Source organism: Moschus berezovskii, chromosome 16 (genome assembly GCF_049115385.1).
Source record: "Moschus berezovskii isolate FMDL1 chromosome 16, NW_MosBer_1.0, whole genome shotgun sequence".
Taxonomy (NCBI): Eukaryota; Metazoa; Chordata; class Mammalia; order Artiodactyla; family Moschidae; genus Moschus; species Moschus berezovskii.
This window is the reverse complement of record NC_142475.1, coordinates 37939783-37960589: the sequence shown is the minus strand read 5'-3', so window position 1 is coordinate 37960589 and position 20807 is coordinate 37939783.

The window sequence follows — 20807 nt, the reverse complement described above, 5'->3', positions numbered from 1 at the left end:
CCCGGGTCTCCTGTGTTGCAGGCAGACTCTTAACTGTCTGAGCCACCAGGGAAGCCCAAGAATTACTTTAGTTCTAGGTAAACAACTAGAATTTTATATATGTAGGTATAATTTTTCTTCAGTTGGTAGTCTTAAATTTGCTTCCTTATAAGATTTTATTATTTCATAGGCTTCGGGGCATTTACCTTGGAGTCCTACCTACCTTAGACTTAAGGCAGTTTTTTTCAGCCATTAATCATCCTAAACTTTTACTGTGTTCCTTCCTTCTGAAGGTCGCTTACTTTTGGGCACCCTAGTCTGTTTGTTGGCCTTCTTTGTTACTACTGGTGACCTATACCACACTCAATGTAAGTTCCCATTTCAGCCAGGGGTCTCCCATCTTTGGTCATACATGTGTTCAGCAGATATATTGAATACCAGTTTGTGAGAAAATGATTACCCATGATGGATAATGGGGTCACACTGCGTTCACTATTTTACTCTAAACCATTTGGGATGGGAAAAGATGCAAAGTTAGACAATCAGGGAACTTTATCAAAGAGGCCTTTAATTTCAGTGATTTTTAAAAGGAGTGATTTAGTGGAAGGGTTGGATGGCTGAAAATATAAAATGGTGCAGATTAAGTTAGTAATGCATACACAGCACTTTGCTTTGTTCCTCTTCAGTGTAATAAAAATAATACTTTCACCTTGAAAATTCACTACTTTCTACGTGCCTCCCAGTTCTCTGTCAGCTATACTGGACAAGTCTGTAGTATTAGATAGGTTCTTTTTTTCAGAAGACCCGACTGTACTCAGGGAAACAGACACGTTAGTGTAGAGTGTCCGTACTGTTAGGGGGAAGTAGATGATGAAATGACTTAGAGTTTTCTTATCCAATAAAAGTTGTTCACTCAATTGCAGGAACTTGGGGCTGATGTTCATTCCACATTTTTTGAATAGGGAAAGAACATCATCTTTCCTCAAAGGGTGAAATCACAAACTTCTGTATTCTTCCACGCCCCCCACCCCAAGTTATTAAAATGGCTTAAGATTTTTACTCAATTTTGATGTACTTTTTTTTAAAACAGGGCATGTTTAAGTGAAATGAAGTCACTCAGTCGTGTCCGACTCTGCAACCCAGGGACTGTAGCCTACCGGGCTCCTCCCTCCATGGGATTTTCCAGGCAAGAGTACTGGAGTGGGTTGCCATTTCCTTCTCCAGTGGATCTTCCCAACCCAGGGATCGAACCTGGGTCTCCCGAATTGTAGGCAGATACTTTACTGTCTGAGCCACCAGGGAAGTCTGGCATATTTATGTATCACTAAAATTAATCTCACCTCATTCAAAATTCCAGTCATTTAATTCATATTCCATGTCTATGTGTTGTATATTTTATAGTTTGCTTTTCAGTCAGGATTCTGATAATCTATAATGCTAAGTCACTTAAGTTGTGTCCAACTCTGTGCGACCCCATAGATGGCAGCCCACCAGGCTCCCCCATCCCTGGGATTCTCCAGGCAGGAACACTGAAGTGGGTTGCCATTTCCTTCTCCAATGTGTGAAAGTGAAAAGTGAAAGTGAAGTTGCTCAGTCGTGTCTGACCCTTAGCGACCCCACGGACTGCAGCCTACCAGGCTCCTCCATCCATGGGATTTTCCAGGCAAGAGTACTGGAGTGGGATGCCATGGAGTCAGCAAATCATTTCTATATAGGGCCAAACAGTAAATCCATCAGTATATGTACTGAGGAAGGATGTGCCTTCTTAACATCAATGAGTTATTTCCTTTCTAGGATTACAAATCTGGGGTAACAAAAAGGATATAACACTTTGATGGCGCCATTTTATTTTACAGGTTTTTTTTTTTATGCAGACCTTTAAAAAAATTTGTTTACTGTGTTTTCTTTTCTATTTATTTGCTTTTGGCTATGTTGGGTCTTTGTTGGTTTGCACGGGCTTTCTGTGGCTGCAGCAAGCAGGGGCTACTCTTCATCGCAGTGCATGGCTTCTCCTTGTGGTGGCTTCTCGGTACAGAGCACAGGGTCTTGACACGCCAGCTTCAGTAGTTGGGCACACAGGCTCAGTAGTTGTGGCTCATGGTCCTAGAGCACAGAGCCTTGGTAGCTGGAATCTTCCCAGACCGGGATATAACCCTCATTCCCTGCATTGGCAGGTGGATTCTTATCCACTGGGCCACCAGGGAAGTCACAATGTGGACCAATTTTAAAGTCTTGATTAAATTTGTTACAATATTGCTATGATTTCACCTTTTATTGTTTTTTTACCACTAGGCATGGGATCTTAACTAAGCACTGAACCCACCCTCCTTGCATTGTAAGACAGAGTCTTAACCACTGGACTGCCAGTAAAGTCCTCCTATGGCACAATTTTAGATACCACCTTGGCTGTGATGAAACAAAAAGATTTTAACAGGAAATCAGATAAATATATCCCAGTATACAGAGTGTCCCCTCCCCTTCCCTAGTTGCTAAATGAGAGAAAAGTGAAAGTTGCTCAGTTGTGTCTGACTCTTTGCGACCCCATGGACTGTACAGTCAAGTCCATGGAATTCTCCATGCCAGAATACTGGAGTGGGTATCCATTCCCTTCTCCAGGGGATCTTCCCAACCCAGGAATCGAACCCAGGTCTCCCACATTGCAGGCGGATTCATTACCAGCTGAGCCACCAGGGAAGCCCAAATAAGAGAGAATATGTCAAATTCAGAAATATAATCAGAGCTTTAAGAAGAGATTTTAACTTGCTGATAAAAGTATGTAGACTTCTAAATTAGACTATTTTACTGCCACTTAATCCTACTCTTACCCTATGTTATTAAGATTCTTTTATATCAGACCTCAACCTTAGTTGAGTATTATGACATTGAGTTTCCATAGCCTTTAGAATGTAAGCTAGGAGTCTACACTTAAGAAAGGTGTACTTAAGTCAGTTAGACTTGTCAGTCATCTTGGACACAGTTTGAAAATACTAAGCTTGTGAGTAACTGAGCCAAGATATGTGACCTGAAAAACACAATAAGCTAAAGAAGAAAATTTCCCAAACTAAAGACTCTCATACTGAACCAGAAGCCTGTGTCATTGTTTCAAACACATTTAATTCCCCATTATGAACCCCATTGAGGACGCTTCTCTCTGTGCTGCTCGGTCTCTTGTAGTAGACTCAAGTAACATGGCAAATGAACAAATAACTGAGCACAATCATTAGTCAAGATTTCTCTTCAAACACATTTTCAACATTGGTCTAAAATAGTTTCAAGAGTCTTTCCTCAAGGTTAAAGTTAATCAAACAGATGGTCCAATTTTAAGAGATTTGGGAAAAGTTTTGTTGCTCTGTTAATGTGGTACTGTCCCATCAAGTGTGTCAAATATATCTAGAAGGGACACAGTGATGGAACTGTGAGAAGAACATAGTCACTTGAGATGACAACAGGGGTTCCTATCTGGGCATCCCATTCACTCCTCAACCCACTGCACCCTAGAATGCAAATTCAGTATTTAAAACTACTTTCTTAAAGGCCACTAATGAAGTTGCCAGAGCCCCACCTCTGCCTCATTTCACACTGTTAGTGACTAATTTCCTTCACACACCTGTCCTCTTACTTGACCCTGTATGCATCAATATTCTTTTCTTTGTAGGGCACTCTCAGTGGGGTGTGTGTGTGTGTGTGTGTAGGGCATGCTCAGTGTTCTTTCCCATGATGGACAGGGTGTGTGTGTGTGTGTGTGGGCACTCTCAGTGTTCTTTCCCATGACAGACAGGGTGTGTGTGTGTGTGTGTAAGGCACTTTCAGTGGGGGGGTGTGTGTGTGTGTAGGACACTCTCAGTGGGGTGTGTGTGTGTAGGGCACTCTCAGTGTTCTTTCCCATGACGGACGGTGTGTGTGTGTGTGTGTAAGGCACTTTCAGTGGGGGGGGGGGTGTGTGTGTGTAGGACACTCTCAGTGGGGTGTGTGTGTGTAGGGCACTCTCAGTGTTCTTTCCCATGACGGACGGTGTGTGTGTGTGTGTGTAAGGCACTTTCAGTGGGGGTGTGTGTGTGTGTGTAGGACACTCTCAGTGGGGTGTGTTTGTGTGTGTGTGTAGGGCATGCTCAGTGTTCTTTCCCATGATGGACAGGGTGTGTGTGTGTGTGTGTGTGTGTGTGTGTAGGGCACTCTCAGTGTTCTTTCCCATGACGGACAGGGTGTGTGTGTGTGTGTGTGTGTGTGTGTGTGTGTGTGTGTGTGTGTGTTTAGGGCACTCTCAGTGTTCTTTCCCATGACGGACAGGGTGTGTGTGTGTGTGTGTGTGTGTGTAGGGCACTCTCAGTGTTCTTTCCCATGACGGACAGGGTGTGTGTGTGTGTGTGTAGGGCACTCTCAAGTGTTCTTTCCCATGACGGACGGTGTGTGTGTGTGTGTGTGTGCACTCAATTGAACAGGCGTGTCCAACTCTTTGCAAAAGCCCCATGGACTGGAGTGTGTGTGTGTGTGGGGTGTGTGTGTGCACACTCAATTGATCAGGCATGTCCAACTCTTTGCAAAAGCCCCATGGACTGGAGCCTGCCATGCTTCTCTGCCCATGGTGTTCTTAATTACAAATGATCACAGTGACTTAAACCTTGGTTGACCTCTGTCCAGAGTTTACAAGTATTTGTCGAAATGACACTGTGCATTGTTTAATGAACAGAAGATTTTCAATCACATTCTAATTTGGATCACTGTTCTTAGTTTCTCGTGGATAACCGCGAGATTTACATTTACAAATTACAGCCTTGATTTTTTTGAAGCTATTCAATGTATGCTAGCTATGTAAACACAGTTTGATGAGGTAATGTCTAGCTGACTTGATCATGTCATATCAATATGTATGTATGTCTGTTAACTATGCAGACTAATAAAACCTTCAAACTGAAGGGACCTGAGACAAAACTACACATTTGTTATCCAATCTCTGCTTGAACTGATGCCATCAGTGTTCATCTCCAGCTCATAGAGCATCTGTGTTAGGTTGAGCATCTGTGTTAGGTTGAGTTCTCTAAACTGAGTTGAGTTGAAATTTGCTTATTCCCTCTCCCAGTGCCACATGAAGCCCACTTGATGCCCCATGTAACTGTGGAAACTGAAAAGCGAAGTACATTATCTTTTAGGACTACTTGGGGCCTTAAATTTTTTCTCCTAGAAAATAGTATGTTTTCTGTCCTGTAAGTATAAAGTCAAAAATCCATACTGTTTAGTAACAGGTCACAAATAAACTTCTGATTTGGTTCTTTAAAAAAAAAAAAATCCATACTGTTCATTCTTTTCCGGTTTAATGTTTCGTTCTTCATTTTTAGAGCTAAGAATAAAATAGTATGAAAAACCAATGCCCCAAAAAAGACCTTAAAGTACCCAGAAATATTTCTTGTAAAGTAGAATATTAATTTGCTGGCACTGGTATATAACCCTTAAGATTAAACTTGCTTCTCCAAGATAAGATTAAGTTAGCAGCTTGATATAAAATTTTAAATGTTACTTAATCCTAGGCTTTCAAGAATTCATAATTAATTGATTTCTTAATGCAGTACAATTTTAATGTATAAATTTAATGATTCAACTCCCTTTAGAAAATGTATTACAAGGGAGATGAGTTATTTTTTTCCTTTAATTGCATTTCAGATAATATTCTAAAAGCAGTGAGAAATATTTTTATTAAATTCTTATAAAGCTTCAGGTCCTTCAGGCCCAAGCCATCCCTCTCCCTAAGCAGCAGGATAGATTTACAATTATGGCTAATTTGTTATTTTTATGCTTAGTTTGAAAAAGATTGCAACTGCAGTCCTGGTGCCTTTATGTCACCAAGATGGAAGACTGGAAATATTGTCTTTATTAGGTAGCCAGTTTAAGCCCCAAAATTATTGAATGCTCATTGGCATAATATTTCTTCTCAATGTTTGAACTCTAAAAATATATGAGTTGGGTATATCCATAAAAATAGTTATCCAGAATGCATTTTGTAAGGTTTACTGCATGCTGTTTGAAAGTTACCACTGTATCTTTGTTTCAGCACAAAAGACAGGAATATGAGCTGAGGATCTGAGGACATTTTGCCTGTGTAGGTAATGAATTTCATTGCAGTTTTTCATCATTTATGGATATGAGAAAGAAAAAAGGGGGCATGTTTTCACCTTTTAAGCATTTCTCACTCACTGACATCATGAGTTTGTTACAAACTTTTATGTTTAATGTGAGCAGTTTATAGTATCATCGTAACTCTAGACCTCAGAATGGCAGGGTTTTTTTAGTTTTTTTGGAAACTAAGCTTAAATGATACAGATGTAATTTGCAGGCAAAAAATGAATAAATTTGCATTGTATAGTTTGCCACTGTAAAAGTCCACTTTCTGCATATAATGAAAGTGAAGAGACTTGAAAAATCAGATTTGAGAAAGTTTCCAACATATCATATTGCCATTAATGGCCTGCTTTTTAAATAGAATCTTTTTAAAATATTTTTATTCATTCATTCATTTTTGGCTGTGCTGGGTCTTCATTGCTGCATGTGTGCTTTCTCTAGCTTCGACAAAGAGGAGCTACTTTTTGTTGCACTGTGGTGGCTTCTCTTGTGGAGCACAAATTCTGGGGAGTGAGGGCTTCAGTAGTTGCAGTTCCCAGGCTCTGGAGCAGGCTTAATAGTTGTGGCACACTGGTTTAGTTGCACTGTGGCATGTGGTATCTTCCTGGATCTGGAATTGAACCCATGTCTTCTGCATTGGCAGAAGATTCTTTACCGTTGAGCCATCAGGATAAGTCATCAACCATCTTATATTTCCACCTTTATTAGTATATTAGTATAATTAATTGTTGGAGGTGAATAATGAGGCAACTGCAAAGGCAAAATCTGGTATTTTGTGTTTTCTTAGAAGGACTGTTGGGCTTCCCTAGTGGCTCAGATGGTAAAGAATCTGCCTGCAATTGGGGAAACCTGGGTTTGATCCCTGGACTGGGAAGATCCCCTGGAGGAGGGCATGGCAACCCACTCCAGTATTCTTGCCTGGAGAATCCCCATGAATAGAGGAGCCTGGCAGGATATATTCCGTGGGGTCACAAAGAGTCGGACACAACTGAGCGACTTAACACACACCACAGAGAAAGCAAAACTTACTCTGTTAAAGAAAATTGTAAGCACTTGAAATTGTACTATGTAATTGAGTCCCATCATAATAATTTAAGTATGTTCAAAGTATTTTCATTGTAGGATTAATAATTAGAATATGGTATATATTTAAGACCTTTTATAGTTTAGTTTCAGAGTTGAAAGCTTTCCAGAGCTTCTAAAAAGTAAAGGTATAACTCATTTATGTGGCTCTCTCATTTATGGACATTAGAGAAGGGACTTTTATATAAGTCTTATGAAGCAAAATGTATTGAAAAGAGTATTCCTTAACAAAAGTTTTCATGATCTGTAGACATGATGTAGAAAGGTTTCAGAATAAACTAGGATTTCATAGGAACTTCATTTGTTTGAGCAGGTAAATTTGGAAACTAGAGTGTTTTCCTTTAATGAATCCAGTCTACTTGGTATATTAGATAGTTATTATCATTCAGTTCATGTCTGTTTCTTTAGCTCTATTAGAGACCCTTTGTTCTTTCTTTAATAAACAGTGATCTAAATTATCATATATGCTGCTGTATTCTACAGTGATTAATTAGCATAAGCTATTCAAACACACTGAGGCATTGCTATTTTAAAATCCATTCTTGAAGAGAAAATAACACTTTATAAGATAATTGCTAGTACAGTATTCATTTTCTATATATCTATTTAACTTATTTACAATGTGAATTTTAAAAGTGAGCATGTTGTTTGCACATTTCTTTTCCCTGTTTGCATTTTTACCCTACAGTCTCCACTCACTCTTTCCAGTTCTTGCTTTAAGCCCTTGCTTACCTTCATCTGATCTTCGTCTCTTAGGAGTTATTTTTCTCTAGCTAAATTCTTTTAAGTAAATCTAGCCATGTTTTAGATATAGATACGAAACTATTCAACTTCACCAAAGTGAATTTGAATCTTTTTTTTTTTTTGCCAAATAATCCCAATTAAAATTTTTTTTTATTCTAATGGAAACCATGTAAATTTACTTGATTCTGAGTAATTCACCTCCAGGAACCATTTCTTCTTAGTGAATTTCTCTCTGCTTTAAATTTGGCTATTTTGCCCTGACTATGACCTTTCTTATTTCAGCCTAACTGGCTAACAAATGCAAAACAAATCTCAAAAGAGGACCATTGTTTTCACTTCTAAATAACCTTCTTCAGGGATTTTCAAGCTCTGCTCTGGGATCCTAAGAGTCTTTGAAGATGCCTTCTTGGGAGTGGGGTTAGAGTAGGTGGGACCCTTGGGCCTTCCGCTAAACCTCTAACAGCTTCACTTTTATCCTGATATATTTTCAGAGTCCACTGATCTAAAAGAAAACTTTTTTTTAGCAACTTAATTTAAAAACATTCATGAATGATTCATATTATTAGTAATTAATGATAGTAATAGTAGCTTTTGTTTATAGAGGCTTGTCATGTGCCAGACTCCAAGTATTTTCTAACGTTAATCTATTAATCCTTAAAACAACCCTATAAGATTTAGCATTTTTGCTATTCTTATTTTACAGAAGAGGAAACTGAGATTTAAGGAGATCAAATAACTTTCCCAAGGAGCCTTAGCCACTGAGTGACAGACTCGGACTCAGATCTGGGTGTGCCAGTTAGCATCTTAGTTCAAGAGTGGCAAGTACTAGGTAAGTGTGCTCCCACACTTGAGGCAGACAGAGCTAGCAGCTGAAAACAGTGTTTCTTAGTGATCACCAACACAGCCTTAGAATCCTTCTCCACAAGGTGCTAGGGGCAGTCACTCCTAACCCATTGGTGTTGGCCTTCAAGAGAAGACCCGTCTTCTTACCCTACTTTAAGGCATTGGTTATAGAAAAAACACCAAATTATCTTTGATCCTAGATGAGACTAGTTGATGAACAGAAATCTGTAATGGTACCATCCTCATTCTTCCTAACTTCTAATAGAGGCTGTTTGTAACTTGTATAAATTCATAAGTTAGTTATAAACACTATATAACCCCCAAAATCAGGATAGTTAAGGTTTTTTAAGCTCCTGTTTACCTGCCTGTGGGAACAAAGACCTAAAGTAATTTATATTCTTAACCTAATATTTTAGATGTGAGGTGGAGGTGGTGAGGGAGAGGGTGTAGAACTTATGATTGTGTTAAGTCTGCCAGTTTCCATATTGTAGAATGGAGAATTCAGTGGTTTAAATAACTTTCACTATTTCCACTACCAGCATGCCCTGCCCAGGAATGTCAGAGCCACAGGATTGGGTGAATGCCCAAACATGTATAAAAGGAACACCCACGCCCATCCCCCAGCTGATTTTTCAGTTGTTCTTGCCAGGAGGTAACCAGTCGTTCCTGTGCTGTGCCCATTCTTACCAGAGAAAGCTAGGTGCAATTTAACTTTTTCCTTTTAGGTCCAAGACTTTTAAAATGACTCATAGTAGTTTCTGCTCAAGACACGTCAAAAGAGATCCAAGACTATATTTAGGAACTTGCTATGAAATTACCTGTCAGTTGCAACCAATTTTTCCAATACAGTATATATATAGAGTCAGTAGCAAGTAATTTATAATTTTCAATACACAAAAATAACTTGTCATTTTTTTGTTGTTAACTAGTATCAAAATCTAGATTTCCTTAAATGGATGGACATCCCTTCAGAGAAATTATATAACATTTGTTTAGCATACATATTAGTGTACTGGAATGACCTTCATGTGACCATTATGGAACCCATTAACTCCTTGTTCATAAGAATGTTTGAATATGTCTTAAAAATGTTCTCTATTTGAATAAAGTTTCTTCCTAAAAGCTATTTTTGATGCATCTCTAATTATTTGTAAAATTATAAACTGCTAGGCTGTAATTCATGGGGTCGCGGAGAGTCGGACACGACTGAGCGACTGAACTGAACTGAACTGAACTGAGGCAGTGATAAGGAGAGTAAATCACAGTGACCAGTTTGATTTGACACTTGGATGAAGTGAAAGTGTTAGTCACTCAGTTGAGTCCAGCTCTTTGCTACCCCATGGACTGTAGCCCACCAGGCTCCCCCATCCATGGAACTTTCCAAGCAAGAATGCTGGAGTGGATTGCCATTTCCTTCTCCAGGGGATCTTTCTAACCCAGGAATCGAACCGGGGAACCTGCGTAGCAAGCAGACTATGTCTGAGTTACCAGGGAAGCCCTATGGCTACCAACTAGGACATTATCTGGAGTTTAAAAAACCAACCTCCTGCTGATGAGGATGTTGGAAAATTCCATGTGTGTAGTGTATGGTGAGCTCCATGTACCTCTTTTCTCCTGGCTTTTACTTTTGTTAAATGAGAGAATAAAGCAGCCAATTGTAAACTGTCCTATTCCCTGGTGGCTTAGACAGTAAAGCGTCTGCCCACAACGCGGGAGACCTGGGTTCAATCCCTGGGTTGGGAAGATCCCCTGGAGAAGGAAATGGAAACCCACTCAAGTACTCTTGCCTAGACAATTCCATGGATGGAGGAGCCTGGTAGGCTACACTCCATGGAGTTGCAAAGAGTCTGACACGGCTGAGCGAATTCACTTCACTTTATTCCTAGGTGATCAGGACTTGCTTAAAAAAAACAACTAAAGCCATTGATTGAATTATGCGAAAGAGTTTTACTTAGGATTAGTAGCCCACATGAAGTGGAGACAGGAAACCTGACCTAAGAATTGTGTGATGCTAAGATTAAGATTACCAGAAAGGAACATTATAATTAAGACTAGAGATGATACCAGGGTTATATTAAATGGTGACTGGAAGCAGTTAAGGTTTGGTGAGAAAGGTTTAGTTATGTGTATTTCTTTGAAAAACTTCTTCCCTTTATATTTCTAAGTCACTGTGTATTAAAGCATCTAAGCCTAAACATTAAAAGTTGAATTTTTTTTTAAAGTGAACAAACACGCCACTGCAGTTACCTGATGCTACCACATGCTCACTGCATGAAAAATATTCTACAGAGATTAAAAATCCTTTTGAATGTTAATTTACAAACATGTATCAGTGTCAAGTACCATGAGCTATAAACTGACCAGGCAAGAATAATGGAATGGGTTGCCATTTCCTTCTCCAGGTTTTTAGTGATACATGCTGATAAATAACCATATCAGTAATTTACAAATGGCATTTTGATGGTTCTGTGTTTATACCTACAGGTGGCAAAATATGTAAACTATCACCCTTTTCTAATCTTTATCAATCCATCAATCTATTGGTTGATCTATTTCTATATATTTAAATGTGTGGTCATAGTATGTGTTCTGTTTTACAATCTGCCCTTTTTTTATTTAACAATATAGTGACTCAGTGGTAAAGAATCCACCTGCCAATGCAGGAGACAGACCCAGGTTTGAACCCTGGGTCGGGAAGATCTCCTAGAGAAGGAAAAGGCAACCCACTCCAATATTCTTGCCTGGAGAATCCTATGGACAGAAAAGTCTTATGAGCAACAGTCCATGAGGTTGCAAAAGAGTCAGACACAACTTTGTGACTAAACAACAATAAACATCTTTTCATGTTAATAAACATGTGGGTCTACATCATTTTAACAACCAAATTGTTTTTGATTGTGCGCTTAGAAAAACCTCCACTTCAAAAACATTATCTATCTACATTGCTTTCTGGTTAAGCTTATTTCAAGCGCAGTAGTTGCAGACTTTTTCTATGAAGGGTCAGATGGTAAATATTTTTGGTTTTGTGAGCCATACAGAAGGTCTCTACCACAGCTACTCAACTCTGCCATTGTAGGGGGAAAGAAGACATTGACAGTACTTAACTAATGAGTATAACCATGTCCACTGAAATTGTATTTATGCACACTGCAATCTCATTTCCCATAATCTTTATATGTTCCCTCCCCCAAATAGTTTTCAACCATTTAGAGATGTAAAACCATTCTGTCTCCTCTTAATTTGTCAGTTCTACAGAAACAGGTGGCACATCAGCTTTGGGCTGCAGGTGCTTTCCTTCACAGGTTTCATCTCCTGCCATGAAGTATATCAGTGTCACACCAAAATTTCTTTCAGTTAGATACTAGCCTTCTTTGAAAGTGTTCTCTTGATGGTTCCGAAAATCCCTAAGGAATAAACAAAACCATTATACCTCTGATTTAGCTTCCTGTTTCTGTCCAAAGGGCTTCCCTGATAGCTCAAATGGTAAAGAATCTGCCTGTAATGCGGGAGACCTGGGTTTGATCCCCAGGTTGGGAAGATCCCCTGGAGAAGGGAATGGCTACCCACTTCAGTATTCTGGCCTGGAGAATTCCATGGACTGTATAGTCCATGGGGTCACAAAGAATTGGATACAACTGAGTGACTTTCACTTCTGTCCAAAATCTAAAATCATAAAATTCTGAGGTAAGATGAACACCTTCATTTCTATTTTAGAATAACAACTATTTCACTTTCTCCAGAAATTGTTCACTGAATGTACTAATATATTTTATAAATTTTCTTTCCTTGTAAAAATTTCCCATTGCTTTATAGATTTACTGAGACAAAACTGACTTGATAGTAAAGAAGATCTTCTGTGCGTGTTGTCCTGTGGAAGCCATACTCCATTTTATTATATATGCTTCTTTTTTATAATTTGTTTTTTAATTGACTGCCACAAAGAAATATTGCATATTAGTAGTGACCATGTATTTAGAAATGTTTTCCTTGCCATGTATTCGCTCAAGGACCTAATACAAACATTATCTCATTTAATCACCATAGAAACCTTTGTGTAGTAGGTGTTTATGTCACTCCACAGATTTAAAAAATATGGGTCACCCATTTCTCCAAAGAAAACACACAGATGGCTAAGAGGCATATGAAAAGATATTCAACATTACTAATTATTAGAGAAATGCAAATAAAAACTATAATGAGATATCACCTCATACCAGTCAAAATGGCTATTATCAAAAAAAATCCTCAAACAATAAATGCTGGAGAGGTGTGGAGAGAAGGGAACCCTCCTATACGGTTGGTGGGAATGTGTTAATAAATTGGTACAGCTACTATGGAGAACAGTATGGAGGTTCCTTAAATAACTAAAAATAGAGATACCATATGACCCTGCAATCCCACTCCTGGGCATATAGCGGGGAAAAAAAAAACACCTTGTTTGAAAGGATACATGCACCCCAATGTTCATTGCTGCTGCTACTGCTAAGTTGCTTCAGTTGTGTCTGACTCTGTGCGACCCCAGAGACGGCAGCCCACCAGGCTCTGCCGTCCTGGGATTCTCCAGGCAAGAACACTGGAGTGGGTTGCCATTTCCTTCTCCAGTGCATGAAAGTGAAAAGTGAAAGTGAAGTCGCTAAGTCGTGTCCGACTCTCAGCAACCCCGTGGACTGCAGCCCACCAGGCTCCTCCGTCCATGGGATTCTCCAGGCAAGAGTACTGGAGTGGGGTGCCATTGCCTTCTCCAATGTTCATTGCAGCACTATTTAAAATAGCCAAAACATGCAAGCAACCTAAATGTCCATCAACAGAGGAATGGATAAAGAAGATGTGGTACATATATACAATGGAATATTACTCAGCTATTAAAAAGAATGAAATAAAGCTATTTGCAGCAACAGGGATGGACCTAGAATTGTCATCCCAAATGAAGGAAGTCAGGGAAAGAGAAATATCCTATGACATGGCTTATATTCTGAAATCTAAAAAAAAAAAAAATTGATACAAATGAACTTATTTGCAAAACAGAAATAGACTGGAAGACTCAAAGAAAGAACTCATGGTTACCATAGGGGAAGGAAGGGGAGGAGGGATAGTTAGGGAGTTTGGGATGAATATGTACACACTACTATATTTAAAATGGATAACCAGCAAAGACCTACTGTATAGCGTGGGGAACTCTGCTCAATGTGATATGGCTGCTAGGATGGATGGGAGGGGAGTTTAGGGGAGAATGGATACATGTATATGTATGGCTAAGTCCTCTGCTGTCCACCTGAAACTATCACAACATTGTTAATTGGCCATACTCCAATATAAAACAAAAAGTTAAAAACAACAGCAACAAAAACTATGGGTCAGAAAGGTAAATAACCTGTCAGCTAGCACGTGCAGGATCAGAATTTAAATCTAGTTTCTTGAGTCTTTAAAGCTATGAATGCCCTGGAGCAATGTTAGCTTGCATCCTTACAGTTTACTTGCCACCCTGATGAAGTATAATTTTTGATACGAATAAATAAAAATTATTTTAAAAATTAAGCCCAACAAACTAAATATTAAAAAAACCTCTCCCTGAAAAGAGGTATGTTTCTGTTTTACAATAAACATACAAAAACTTTTAAACATTTATTATCTTACCTGTTTTGTAGATTTTAAAACGTAAATGTATAGATCATTTTTTAACATGATCAAATAGATCATTTTCATTTTCTTTATGGTTTCTACCTTCCCCAGTTCAAATTTATTAAAATAGTCTCCTGGGACTTCCCTGGTGATCCAGTGGTTAAGACTCCACACTTCAAATGCTGGATGCATAGGTCTGATCCCTGATCAGGGAACTAGGATCCTGAATTGCCCTGAAGCATGGCTAAAAGAAAAAAAATAGTCTCCTATTTTCCTTTCAATATTTTTCATAAAGTACACCAATCTCCAAGCTGTTTATAAGATTTCTTAGAGACTTATTTAGAAGAAATCTATGTCAGAGGATCAAATTTAGTATGCTTTTGCCTTCATTTCAGTCCCAATAATTTAGATAATTTTACAATGACAGTCTTTTCCCCATTACAAGTCTTGATACCTGAATTTATTATGCTCAAATTTAACTTCACTTTTGAACAGATGCAATTACCTTTGAAACTATGTTTCATGCTTATCAGTTGCAAAGAAACCCATGAACTGGGAAAGAGAGCTCCTTTTCCTAGAGATTAAGCTTAGATTACTGTCTAAATTCTTACCTCATATCTTAAATGATTTCTTAAATATTCTTATTAATTCCCCATAAGAGATTAAACTTAATTCAGAAATTGTATCACTTCTCTGACAATGGATGATCCATATGTTGTGAAGGAGCTGGCTAAAATTAGTTCTTAAGGTATTACTGTAATTGAAATTTATAATCACCAAGTGAGCTTTCTTGGTTTGCAGCTAGGAGCTGGCCATTAGGACTTCATAGTATTTTTTTTTTCCTTCTTTAAATGTTTCTTAATTTCACAGAGTTCCTCTGATTCCACAGACTTCTTTGTATCCTCAAGGTGAAATACTACTGAATAATGCATATATTTAATTTTACTTATATTTCTCATGTGTTTTTATGACCTGAAGTACAAAACTGTAAGATTTTAAAGTGAGAATAAAGCAGTATATATAACTGATAGAGTTTATGGATTTTGTGGAAAAAAGTATATATATATATAGATATGACAAACCTAGACAGTGTATTAAAAAGCAGAGATATCACTTTGCCAACAAAGGTCTGTATAGTCAAAGCTATGGTTTTTCCAGTAGTCATGTACAGGTGTGCGAATTGGATCATAAAGAAAGCTAAGCACCAAAGACTTGGATGTTTTTAAATCGTGGTGCTGGAGAAGACTCTTGAAAGTCCCTTGGACTTCAAGGAGATCAAACCAGTCAATCCTAAAGGAAATCAACCCTAAACATTCACTGGAAGGACTGATGCTGAAGCTGACACTCCACTATTTCTGATGTGAAGAGTCAACTCATTGGAAAAGACCCTGATTCTGGGGAAGACTGAAGGCAGGAGAAGAGGGCAACAGAGGACGAGATGGTTGGATGGCATCACCAACTCAATGGACATGAATTTGAGCAAGCTCCGGGAAATGGCGAAGGACAGGGAAGCCTGGCGTGCTGCAGTCCATGAGGCTGCAAAGAGTCAGACACAGTTAGCGACTGGACTGAATTGAACTGATATATATAAACAGAAAAAAATACTGGAAAGATCATAAAGTTTGAAGTGGTTATTCCTATGTGATGGGATTAATGTTTACCAGTTTCTTTATACTTACCTTTGTGGTTTTCAAGCTTTTAACATGAACATTTATTACATTAGAAATAATTACAGGGTTACCTGTAATCATTTTATTGCACTTCATAGATACTGCATTTTTTACAAATTGAAGGTTTGTAGCAACCCTGAGTCAAACAAGTCTGTCAGCACCATTCTTCCAATGGCATTTGGTCACTTCGAGTCTCTGTGTCGCATATGGGTAATTCTTGAAAGCATTCAAACTTTTTCATTATATTTCTTACAGTGATCTGGGATGGTGATCTTTGATGTTATTACTATTACTTAATGAAAGTTTGGATGATGGTTAGCATTTTTTAGCAATAAAGTAGTTTCAAATTAAGGTATGTAGTACACTGCTTTCTGGGCTTCCCATGTAGTGCAGTGGTGAAGAATCTGTCTGCCAGTTCAGGAGATGCAGGAGACTGGGGTTTCATTCCTGGGTCGGGAAGATCTCATGGAGTAGGAAATGGAAAACCACTCCAGTATTCTTGCTTGGGAAATCCCATGTACAGAGGAGCCAGGTGGGCTACAGTCTATGAGGTCACAGAGTCGGACACAACTGAGCACACACACACACACAGTTTTTTATGACATAATGCTATTACACACTTAATAGACTACAGAATAGTGTAAATATAAGTTATATATGAACTGGGAAACCACAGAATTTAAATGCCACCCACTTTGTTTCGATATTCATATTTGTTTACTGCATGGTCTGGAACTGAACCAGCAGTATTTCCAAGATATGCCTGTATTTTTTGGGGAATAAAAGCAACATAGATCTATTACCTTTTACTTAAACACATTGGCATAGATATTATTTGGTATAAAAACTTTACTTCTGACTAAACACATAAATATTAAAAAATACGGCAAAATATAAATAATTACTAAGCCATTGACCTTATTCTATAGCACTGTAGAAAATAAGGACACAAAGAAAACTCTAAAACATGGGAACTAAAAGCAGGCAGCTGATGGACAAATGGTGGGAAGACACAAAGATTTTGAGGGTCACTTCATCTCCTTTTCTTTTTTTTGAAGGAATATTTCCTAGAATGAGAGAAAAATCATGAAAAGCAAAAGATTTGTACATTTATATTTAGAAGATTAAATGAACTCTTTAATTACAAGCATTGATGATTATGATTTATGCATTTTGAGGAAACATTTATTGAGTAAGGATATGTAGAAATGGCTTCCCAGGTAGCACTAGTGGTAAAGGACGTGTCTGCCAGTGAAAGAGACATAAGAGACATGGGTTCAGTCCCTGGGTTGGCAAGATTCCCTGGAGAAGGGCATAGCAGCCCTCTCCAGAACTCTTGCCTTGACAATCCCATGGACAGAGCAACCTGGCAGCCTACAGTCCATGGGGTCTCACAAGAGTCAGACACGACTGAATTGACTTAGCACGCACATACACACATATAGAAAGAGGCCTTAAAAGGGGCTCAACAAAGCCAATCAAGACCTAAGTGAGTGAAGACCTAAGTGAATGAATACAAAATTCAAACCTTATGTTTCATTTCTTGACCTTGGTGATAGTTACATGGGTGTTTCCACTTGGTAAACATCCATAGAGCTCTATGCTGCTGCTGCTGCTGCTGCTGCTAAGCCCTTCAGTCGTGTCCAACTCTGTGTGACCCCATAGACAGAAGCCCACCAGGCTCCCCCGTCCCTGGAATTCTCCAGGCAAGAACACTGGAGTGGGTTGCCATTTCCTTCTCCAATGTGTGAAACAAGTTGCTCAGTCGTGTCCAACCCTTAGCGACCCCACGGACTGCAGCCTACCAGGCTCCTCCATCCATGGGATTTTCTAGGCAAGAGTACTGGAGTGGCTTGCCATTGCCTTCTCCATAGAGCTCTATATTGGTGTTAAATTTTGTGTGCTTTCCTATATGTGTTACAATTCAATTAAAAATTTTCTACTTAAAAAAAAACCACTTCACCACAGCTCTGCTTCTTTCTGAGGTGCATTACAGTGACCCCTGTGCTCAGTTCCCCGGAACATTTCCTTCATACCCCAGCTCTGGGCCTGGCCAGTCACCACAGCCCATCTCCTGGGCTCAGTGACTGGTGGGGACGCGTTTCAAGCAGGGCCCTGGGTGCCCTCTCTAGGCTTCTCCCTGCAAGTTAGGGGGTTGTTTTAACATATGGAGATAGGGTTGGTATATTTTAATATTTCCCTAGATTTTTTAAATCTATCCCGTTTTTAAGGACGGATCTCTGTACAAACTTAACCAGTCTGAGTCAGAACGTTTTTCCTCACTTTCTCAGTCCCTCCTTTTCTCAGTCCTCTGTGGGGTGGAAAGGAAAGCCTTTCATATCCTCACATTATCTGCATCTTTTCTTGGTTAAAACGTTAGGTTAATTAACCTGAAAAAAAGGGAAAAGGTCCTCCACGATACCTTTTACTTTATGGGATCCACGTGACACATGAATCTTGGACCTATACAATGCAAAAAAAGGGCAAGACAAAAAAAGAAAAAATTTTTCCTACTCCTCCAATATCAAGCACGCAAATAACAAACACTATTACTATATGTCATCTGTGTTTTAGGATCATTTGCCTTAGGCAGAATGAATTTAAATAATAAGTCTGAGCCAATTCTGAAGCCTTAGTCCCTCCAACCCAGACTTTAACCTTTTCTGAAGCTTTCATTTCTAACCTTTTAATCCTCTTCACAATGTGCTGACGGTCATCCTGGGAATGATTTATGCAAGGAGCCCACTGGTCAGGACCATTCAGCTGTGGCACTACCTTCAGGCCTGGAAATAAACTAATTCATCTATGTTGTTCTTTTGTGTTTTTCTGGATCCTCTTTATATGATCCATACCACATTTAACGATATATGTATCAACCAACACAACACTGTAAAGCAATTATATTCCAATTAATTTTTTATATATGTTTACTGATATATATCAAACAACACATTATTTACTCAGTTCTGATTGCTAGGAGCCAGAGGACTTAAAGGAGAATAAGAAAAGAAAAGAATAGACACAGTGCTACATGTGTCTAATTTCAGTTATTTCAATTGCATTTAATATTATTTCCTCTACACATAAGTACCCTATCTGATATTGGAAAAAAATTTCCATACATTTCTTAATCTTCATTCATATTTCCCTTACTGTGGTACCTTGAATAAATCATGAAATATTTGTTGATATAAAGTGAATTTTTATGATATATTTGTGACATTGATATATTGTGTATTTGCTAGTTCCTGGGAAAAGAAAATTACATCATCTCTGTGAAGAACTGGTTTATTTACATATTTAAACACCAGAATAGCTGATACATGTATATAAAAGCATATTAATAATTTGAAATTACTAAAAAAACAAGAATTGGATTGATTTATATATCTGCCTCTACATTAAACATTGAATCCTATAACCAAATATATGAGTGACTTCCTTCATTTCTGGTTTTTCTATATGCTATATTTTATAGTATCTGTACGTGAACCCTCCATAGATAAGGGTCCAAAGTAATTGTGTGTAATATAAATGCTCCCCCCCAAATCATTAGGAATGCATGCCATAAGCAATTTCAAAGAGCATCAGAAATTATTCCATTCACATAAAACTTCTAAATATAAAAGGTCATCATAAAAATAAAAAGGCAGTGATTGCAAATTTATCACATAAAAATTTACTCTTGTTTGTGTGTAAAGAATTCTTTTAAAACCATAAGGAAAATACAAACAGAAAATAGGTATGAGCCATAAACTGGCAATTCACAACAAAAGGCGAAAAATAAAAGTGACCAATAAATGTGTGGAAAATATTCAGCTTCATTAGTGGTTGCAGCATTGTCACATAACACAGTAGGATGCATTTTTCATGTAACATCAATGAAATCAAGATTTATTTTAACTAACTATCCATGATATGTAGGGGGCTTCCCTCATGGCTCAGATGGTACAGAAATTGCCTGCAATGCAGGAGACCCGGATTTGATCCTTGGGTTGGGAAGATCTCCTGGAGAAGGAAATGGCAGCCCACTCCAGTATTCTTACCTGGAGAATCCAATGGACAGAGGAACCTGGCAGGCTACAGTCCATGGGGTCCAAAGAGTTAGACACAACTGAGAGACTAACATATTATGATATCTAGGATGCTGGGAAATGAGCACTCCTATATACTGTTAATATAAGTAAAATGCTGGAAACTGTCAGGAAAACAATTTGACCATGTGCATTGAATTCATACCTTTGACCAAGTGATGCAGCTGCTAGGAATCTCTTCTAAATTATCATAGATTAATTCAAGGATGGATGTACAGATAGAGATCGCAGTATTGTACACAATTGTGAAAAATAAAAACAACCTCAATTTCCAACAATCACAAATAGAGAAAACTCAGGCTAAGAAAGTATTTAAGCAAAATTTCCAAATTCACAGGAAATAAAGTGCAGGGCTGAACTCAAACTCAGGTCTGTCTGCTTCCAGCTACCCACCCTTAAGTCCCTCAAGCTTGTGGTTTCCCTGAAACTTTCTTGAGGTGTCTCTCAGTTTCTGGCATTTCTATTTTTTCTGAGCTCAGGATTAGATAGTGGTTTCCTGTCTCTCCTATAGCCTAGCCTCAGTGCTCTGGGGTCCAAGTAAGATTTCTTGGGGTGGGTGCGGGAGGGATGCAGAGTGGAATAATGCTGCTAAACAATAAAACATGATCTTTGACACCCTCCATCTCATTGGGTTGAGTCCCATTCTGCACTGGTATGAGATGCA